Raw genomic sequence first — 9289 nt, 5'->3', positions numbered from 1 at the left:
TTTTGTGAGGCTCCACAGGGCTCAGCTCTGCCCTGGTCAGCGGTGCTGCCGGCTTGGGGCTCCCTCACCCCTGCGCAGGGCTGGAGTGGGAACAGCTCCAAGTTCCAGCGCACAGAGCCTGCTCATTGGCCTGCCCTCGGAAATGGTCAGTTATCTGTTCGGCGGAATCCTGATGTATACATTGCCTTCCATTTGGAAGCCTGACATTTAGAAAAGGCTGCTAACAGGCCATAAGCGGTTCTTGCTCCGCCCGCTTTGCTGAGTTGATCACTCTTGCCGAGGCTGTCAGTCACGGGGCTCACACTAGAACCCTCAGCACACGTGACCATGTGCAGGCAGCCTCTCTCCTGTAGTATTCTGTCTTAAAAATGCTTCTGCTTCGGCACCGGCACTGCATCAGGTTAAAGCCTGGCCCAAAGTGCCAGCATCCCATGTGGGCGCCAGTTCTAGTCCCGGTTGCTCCTCTTCTGATCCAGCTCTCTGCTGTGGCCTGGGAAAGCAATGGAAGATGGCCCAAGTGCTTGGGCCCCTGCACCCGTGTGGGAGACCAGGAATTCTTTGGGTTCCTGCACCTACATGGGAGACCTGGAAGGAGCTTCTGACTCCTGGCTTTGGATCAGCACAGCTCTGGCCGTTGCGGCCATCTGGGGAGTGAACCAACGGATGGAAGACCTCTCTCTCTCTCTGCCTCTCTCTCTCTCTCTCTCTCTCTGCCTCTCTGTAACTCACTCTTTCAAATAAATAAAATAAATCTTTAAAAAAATGCTTCTGTTTGTATTCATTTATGAGCAGTGTGGACTCTACTAACATGATAAGAAAAAGTCCAATTTTGCTCTCAAAAGACAGAGATCTGAGGTTTAAAGGAGCAATTAAAAACCCTCGTGAACACAATATTTAAGCTTCTGTCTATCAAGTTGGAACCCTGGGGTTATTAGATACGAATGAGCTCACTGAGCTCCCTACAAGTGAAGTGTATTCTTTTGAAACTTGCGAATAAAAGCACCCAGAATTGCAGCACCCACACTACTATGCACGACACGGCACGCGCGTGCTCAGAAAACACGACTGCGCAGAAGTTCCGATTCACCCCAAACCAGGGCCTCTTTCCCTGAAGTAACAATTTCCATGCAATCTGTGTTAAATGCACCGATCAGCTCAGGTATCTTTATCCCGCGATGTCTGTCCGTCGTCTGTCTGTGGGCAGGTGCAGGGTCGAGGCCCCTCTCCCCAGTGTGTTCACAGTCCTTGATGCTGTCGGTTCAGGAAGCTGTGCAGAGCCATGCGCTCCTGCATCCGTGAGGCTGGCACAGCACACGCCGCGTCCGCGTCGTCACGACCAAGTTCTGACCTGGTGCGTCCCGGACGGCTCCTTGTGGACGTCCTGGAAGACACGGGAGGCCACCGCGGTCAGGGAGTGGGTGCTGGAGATGGCGCAGGAGACGGCGTGGGCGGCTCCGCCTCCTCCACTCGTGGGGCAAGGCCACCTCTCGCCCCCGCCCCCCCCCAGGCCCTTTCTCACGCAAACAGCGGGCAGGCTGCTTCACGCCTTCTTTCCAACAACTCACACCCAGAAATGTGCTCCTGTCAGGGCTGCTAGCGCTGGGTGGGGCTGTGCAGACCCATCGGGCAGAGGGAGACCACGTGGGGAGGACCACAGGGAAGCATGTGGCAGTCCTGTGCTAGAACCTTCTCCCGACACCCCCAGGCCACAGAGGGCCCTTCTGTGTCGCATCTCCCAGTCCCAGCTCTGCCTGCACCTGACGGGGGCAGGGGAGGCAGACTGGACCTCGGGTTAAGAAGGGTTCGTCGACTGCTGTGGCCTCATACGCATTTTCTAACCGTCTCTGAGAAGCCATTTAAGGCTGGAACTACTTTACACACAGATTTTTAGAGGTCACGTATTTTAGGGAACCGTATAGTCCCGTTCGCTGTCTGCCCCAGCTGGGGCTTTGCAAGGCGTTCGGGCCGCCGGGTGTGAGACCCTCAGTGTCTGCGGGGCGGCGTCTCCAGCATGAAGCCCCCTTTCCTATCGCGCCCTCTCCCCGCCTCTCCCCGCCTCTCCCCGCCTCTCCCCAAGGCTCTGGAGCCCTCCGGAGCCGCCCCTGGCTCCGACGTTCTGCTCCACACTCGTGACCCTGGCAGGGGACCCCGGTGGGCTGGGCTGACCCTGACTTCTGTTGGGGGTGGTTTGCTTCGCTGGGTCGCAAATGCCTTGGCTGCTGGGAGCCCCGAGTTCAGTCTGGACGCACAGACGGCGGAAACGTTTGCAACATCAGCTCCAAGCCACACTTGTTTGAAATCCTAGGGAATAAGATCAGCTTTCAAAGAAGACGGATTTGGGCCTCATTTTCCTCCCCGCCCCCATTCCCAACCGCCAGCCCCTCAGACTTGGAACAGAGGTTACGGGAGTCAGCAGGGCGGCCGCATCCCATTGACAGTGTCCTTCCAAGAAGAGGCCATCAGGACAGGGACACACACGGGGGACGGCCTTGCCAGGGCACGGAGAGAAGGCCAAGGAGAAGCCACAGGGAAACCAAGCCCGCAACAGCTCCGTCTCAGGCTTGCAGCCTCGGGGCACTGAGCGAGGTTGTGTCCATCGTGAAGCCACAGAGGGGCGTGTCTGCTCCGGGGTGCGGGCCGCTGAGCCACGCTGCTCCGGCACTGGACCTGGAGTGTTGCACGTGTGCCCTCCCCAGGAGCCCGCACCAGCACTGCGTGCACGCGTATCCCGCATGCGCTAGGCCCCTGGAGTTGGCCGGAAACTCTCTCTGCGTGAACCAGTCACAGCCACAGACCCTGGCCACCCCAGCATCGCGGGCCACACGCCGAGCTGGTTTCTGCGCAACACCACAGCCATTTGTCCCACAGTGTCTGCGGCCAGTGGCCGTGCTGGCCGTGGCCACAGAGTTCTGAGTGAGGTCCCCGGAGAGGCAGCGAACGAGAACAAGGGTACGGAGGCGTGATTGCCATGGACAGCACTGTGGGAGGGGAGCTGTGTGTGCCAACAGTTTCTTCTCTCTTCTCTGTTGGACCGTATTCCATGGTGTAGACTTTTACAAACCGTTCGTTTAACTGTCTATCCACTGTGGGCCATTTGTTTTTTTTTTTTTTTTTTTTTTAATGACAAATAAAGCTGCTATGAGCGTCTGTGGGCAGAGCCTTGTGTGAGCCTACGTTTTCACTTCTGTCGCAAATGTCAAGCAGGTGGTGGCTGGTTCTCAGGCGAGTGCATTTTGGTTTGATTAAGAACCACACAAGTTCTGCACGCGGGTGGCGGCGCCTGCAGGCTGCGGCGTTCCCACTCTGCGGAACCACAGCCACCGCGACAGGTGTGCGGTGGTCCCGCACCGTGGCTCTGCCCGGGGACGTGGGCCAGCCTTCTCTGCACTCACCTGCCACGGATTCTCTTAGTTACACCTCCGTTCATCTCACCTGCCTGTTTTCCAGTGGGGTTGAGTGATTGTTCTTAACTGCTGTGTTTGAGAGCTTTTGGGGTTTTCTAGATAGGAGACGTTGGGGGACATGCAGCGTGCACATCTTTCATCTTGGTCCCTGGCTTGTCTGTAAACACTCCTGGTGGAGTCTTCAAAACTCCTGGTGGAGATTCAAAACGTTGGTGAAGTCCATTCTAGGGAGTTTCATTTTGTGGACCACGCTCTGGTCTTAAGTCAAAGAACGCCTGGCTGAATCCTAGATCCCGAAGACTTTCTCCTGCTCCTTTGCTAGAAGCGTGGTAGTTTTACATTCCACGTTTGAGCCGAGACCCATTTTGAATGGCTGTTCACGTAAGGGGTAAGGTTTAGGGTAAGGTTCCTTTTTTTTGGCGTCTGGGCATCCAGCTGCTCCAATACCTTCTAATGGTCAGGTTCTGTAAACAAGCCCGTTGCCAGGACAACACTAAATGGTGGTGAGGATGAAACTGTCATTCACATCAGTGGAAACACATCAGTGGGCAGGAGGGCGTCACTTTGGCCAGCAGTCGGCGGCTGCTTACAAAACCAAACGCGCTCTTATCCCCCAGCAGTCACGCTTCTTGGAGCTGACACTGCATTCACACAAAATCCACACGCGTGTTTACTGCAGATTTACATGTGGTTGCCACAACTTGGAGCCCACCCAGGTCTCCTTCAGTAGGTGGATAAATGAAGAGAACAGTGCCAAGGAGCCCTCAGAGCGAGCAGACTCGGAGGAGGCTTGGTCCTGTGTCAGGAGAAAGCAGATAGCCCGAAAGGCTGTGCACATAGGCCTCCGACTCCCTGGCGTTTCGCAAAAGGCGAAACCATGGAGACAGTGAAAGGGTCAGTGGTTGTCAGGGGTCGGGGTCAGGGCCGGGGCTGGGGGCGGCAGGGCATGGTGACCTGTGGAGCAGCAAGGGTCTTGCTAAGATGTTACAGTGGTGGGCGTCTGTCCCTGTGCGCCTGTCTGAAGATACAGGACGCGCCACACTGCGAGAGCACCCCGCGGTCAGCATGGATTCGGACGCAGAACGTGTCCGTGCGGATTCGTCAGTTGTTTGTTTTTGTTTGTTTGTTTGTTTTTGACAGGCAGAGTGGACAGTGAGAGAGAGAGACAGAGAGAAAGGTCTTCCTTTGCCGTTGGTTCACCCTCCAATGGCCGCCACGGCCGGCGCGCTGCGGCTGGCACACCGCACTGATCCAAAGGCAGGAGCCAGGTGCTTCTCCTGGTCTCCCATGTGGTGCAGGGCCCAAGCACTTGGGCCATCCTCCACTGAACTCCCTGGCCACAGCAGAGCTGGCCTGGAAGAGGGGCAACCGGGACAGAATCCAGCGCCCCGACCGGGACTAGAACCCGGTGTGCTGGCATCGCAAGCGGAGGATTAGCCTAGTGAGCCGCGGCGTGGGCCTCATCAGTTCTGATCGATGGTCCGGTGGGGACTGTGTGTTGAGGGGAGTCTGTGCAGACGTCTGGGCAGGCGTTGTACGGGACATCTCTGTCCTTGCCTCTCAGTCTCACTGTGAATCTACAACACTTAAAAATGAAGTGTGTTAGAAACTCAGCTGGACGCGTGTGACGCGTGTGTGCGTGCTGTGCTTACTTGTGGGATCTTTTTTCCCCAGAGTGTCTTGGCTTTCCATGCCTGAAATACTCTCATGGGCTTTTCAGCCAGATCCGAATGCCTTTAGGGCTGATTCTGAGGCCAGAGTGCTGTTTAGGACATCTGCCATTCTATGGGTCTGCTGTGTATCTCACTTCCCATGTTGGATCGTTCTCTCCCTTTTTTATTCTATCAGTTAGTATTTGCAGACACTATTCTTGTTTATGTGATCCCTTTGGTTCTGAGTCCTATCATTATGATCAATTGTGAACAGAAATTCATCACCGGGACTAGTGAGATGGCATTGGTACATGCCACCTCGATGGGATTGAATTGGAATCCCCTGGTATGTTTCTAACTCTACTGTTTGAGGTAGGTCAGCTTGAGCATGTCCCGAATTGCACATCTCTTCCCTCTCTTATTCCCACTCTTACATTTAACAGCGATCACTTTTCAGTTAAGTTTCAGCACTTAAGAAGAATTGTGTATTGATTACAGTATTCAACCAAAAGTATTAAGTAGAACAAACAAAAAAATACTAAGAGGGATAACATATTAAGCTGCTCATCAACAGTCAGGGTGAGGGCTGATCAAGTCACCGTTTCTCACTTCTGGGATTTTGAGAGCAACCACACTAACCTTGCGGGCGAGTCTGAGGAGAATTGACATTTTTACTGTACTGCGTCTTCCATCCACGAATGTGCACGTCTCTCCATCTATTTGGGTCACCTCTGCTTTCTTTCCTAAGCATTTCATAATTTTCCACATACAGATTTGGTTCATTTTATTAGATTTATGAGTAACTATTTCATTTTCTTTGGAGCCATGACAGGCCTGAGTTGAACTGGCGGATCAGAGTAAACTTCCAGGAACCCGCGATGTTTACTGTAACACGAGGCGAGCGCGCCTCCCGGGCAGCGTCCTCGTCCCTGTGGGGCTGAGGAGGAGCAGCCCGGGCCTGGGCCCTCGCTCGCCTGGAGAGACGGAGCTGGTAGCCTGCGCTCGGCTCCTCGTCTCCAGCAGGAACACAGCATTCACAAGGCATAGACAGCCGGAAAGAAATGACCACTACAGAGTCAATACCAGCTGCTACTAAGAACACTCATAGCAGGGGTTGATGGCATTTCCCTAACGGGTCCTCTCCTCTCACTCAGACGCTCCCAGCGCTTGAAGTTTAACCTTACCATGGGCATGCTGGAGCCACGCCTACGCAAGCCACAACTTGACAAGCGAGCTCGCTGTGTGCACTACAGCTAAGATTGTGCAAGTGGCACTGACTGGTGTGACGGAAAAGGGAAAGCAAAAGAAAGAAGAAAAATAGAAGAGCAAAGAGGAGCTGGAGTGGAGGGGGGGATCGGCAGGCAACGCCGCGGGGAAGCCGCTGCTTGGAGCGCCGGCCCCCCACGCAGGAACGCGGCGCCAGCGCGGGGCCCGGCTGAGCCGCTTCCGATCCAACTTCCTTCAGATGCGCCTGGGAGAGCAGAGGATGGTGCCTCAAGGACTTGGTCCCTGCCACCCACGTGGGAGGCCCTGCGGGAATTCCTGGCTCCCGGCTTTGGCCCAGCTCCGGCTGTTGCAGCCGTTCGGGGAGTGAGTCGGCAGATGAACGGCTCTTTCTGCTTCTTCCTCTCTCTGAACACTCTACCTTGTAAATGTATAACTAAGTGAGCCTTTCCTAAAAAGACCATAGAAGGAATAAGAGAAGGCACTAGAAGAGAGCGTGAAGGAAAAGATTAGACAACCTATTTGCAGGTGAGATGAATTTGATCCTTGAGAAACATGGACAGTGACTGTGATGAGGTCTATCTCTGTATCATGTTGTGCACATCCATGCAATGCATGCGTGTGCTTATGGTGAGTGCAACGGCAGAGTAGCCCTTACAATTCGGGGAACGTGCTGAACAAGTTGGGGCATGAAGCAGCCAGATTTCTCTGAATACACCTGGCTTTACAGGTATCATTTAGAAACCATACAAGGCACGCAAATGTTTTACTGAACCATAAAACAATGCATGTTTAAAATACTTTACAGAAGTGACGTAATTGGACCTAACTGGGTAACCACCGGGTGCAAAGCTCCATAGCAGGAACCTTTCAAGGCTCTGCACACGCTGGCGGCAAAGCCCCCGGGCCCCTCTCAAAGCAGCACACAGTATTCTTGGCAATAATATTTTTGGTGACGCTGTTGGTTATAACTTGAGTGAATTTTTAAGCTGGCCAACTGTTAGCCCTGTCTTCAGTTTTGTATTCACCAGAGACTAAGAACCCCTTAGCAGGGTCCTTAAAAAGCCAGGAGGGAGCGAACCACGAGGCGCCTGCACGGCTTTCCCGTCTGCCCCAAGCATCGCCAGCCTGTGGTTGGTGGAAGGCACCTCATGGAGCCTGCAGGCCCAGGCCCCCGTCAGGAGAAGTCCATGGCTGCAGCACCCCCACAGCCCCACAGCCCCGCAGCCCCAGGGCAACGCATGCGCCCCCAGGCCGGGGCTCCTCTCTGGTTTTTGGCATACAGCAGTGTGTTCACCGCCACGTTCATGTCCGAGTCTGAGAACCTCGGGGGTCTCCCTTGGCGCCTGCTGAGCCAGCTGCAGACGGACCCAGGAGCCCTTGACCACGGAGAGGTTCTCCTCAGGTTCAGCTGTGCCCAGCCACGACGTCGGCTCCACCCCAGGGCCTCAGTCCTGGGGGCGGGGCACAGGGTGTCGTCAGTCTGGGGCAGAGACACTTGCAACAAAGCCAGCAGCCTTCACTTGACTTGGTCAAGAGGATTTGGGGCCCCTGACTGGTCTACACTTGTTCCTTTTCTTCTAACTTATGAGAAAGAGAGAGAGAGAGAGAGAGAGAGAGAGATCCCACCCTCCCGTCCACTGATTCACTCCCCAAATGCCCACAATGGATTGGATTAAATAGGAACTGGGGTGGGGTTGGAGCCAGGAGCCAGGAACTCAATCCGGGTCTCCCGTGTGGGTGGCAGGGACTCAACTCCTTGTGCCGTCACCTCTTACGGCACAGGTCTGCTCTGCCAGGAATCTGGCCCATGGAGCCAGAGCTGGGGAATGGACACAGGAACCCCAACGCCGGGTGCAGGGGTCTCGGCAGGCGTCCTGACGTGAGGCCACTTCCTTCTTCCCTTCCAGCTCGGAGAGTAATCCAGGTGGAGCGCTATTCAGGGGTCTCCCTTCAGCACTGCCCCCAGAGCCGAGTGAGCGGGAAGCCACTGAGGGCTCTGGCAGGTTCCGGTCCGGCCACGCCCTGAGAGGCGCGGAGAAGCGCGCAGGCTCATTGCTCAGTCCACGTTTGCCGGTGGCTTCTCTCGCACCGAGTGCGCGCCAGGTTCCCGGGTCTCCCCTGGACACTGGGAAGCGGAGCGCGAGTGTGCTCTGGGGAATGCTCAGGCCAGCAAGGAAGCCAATTTTTATTTTGCTTTGTGTATTTTTTGTTTTGCTTTTGTAGTGTTTGCAGATTTCCATGGTGCGGATACCCCATCAGGACTGACGTCAAGATCTCTAGGCACCAGAGGCTGAACAACCGGCTGGTGAAACTCCGAAGTGCTTGGCCCTGCTTCTCTGGAGTGACGGCAGGCGGGCTCCCGCACCACGGGGTCTCCCTGCCTCCCACCCGCGAGCTGGCCCCAGGCACGCCCCTGTGCGCCACTCACCATAGGAAGCCAACAGCCTGGCGCTCCGAGAGGGTGTGTTATGTCTGCAGGATAGGAACAGAACTCCGCTGAGCTTCCCTGCATCGGCTGCTCCGAGGTTTGAGGGCCTACATTGGAACTGGCACGAAATGGCAGGGAAAGCACGAGAAACTCGGCTGAGCTGGTGTCACCTTTCCCCTTTCATCTGTCGCGATCCAAAATTTTTAGAAAAATTCATACAAATACATGAAGAGACCCAGGCAGCGCAAGCCCCGGGCTTTGTGCCTGGTGACAGCACAGGCAATGGTGAGAGGTCAGCACCCAATTTTTGGAGCTTGCACTGAGGAGCCTGTGTTTCTTCATTGGGGGCCACAGACAGTCCTGGTGCCGGGCAGGTAGACGGCCCCTTGTGTCAGAGCTGCGGCTCCCTCGCGCCTGGGTCCTGGGGACCAGGGGGGCTTCCCAGGATCATGCAGACCCCGGTGCTCCCGAGGAGGGGGTCCGGGGCAGAAGAGGAGAGGAGGGAAGCCTGTGGGAGTGGTTGGGACACCTCGGATTCCTGCATCATTGGCCAGCTTTTCCCGACAGCACCCACGCCG

The sequence above is a fragment of the Oryctolagus cuniculus genome, chromosome 16, assembly GCF_051225735.1.
Source record: "Oryctolagus cuniculus isolate XC-2025 breed Fujian yellow rabbit chromosome 16, ASM5122573v1, whole genome shotgun sequence".
NCBI lineage: Eukaryota > Metazoa > Chordata > Mammalia > Lagomorpha > Leporidae > Oryctolagus > Oryctolagus cuniculus.
The sequence above is the reverse complement of the archived record's forward strand: the minus strand, read 5'-3'. Positions refer to the sequence as shown.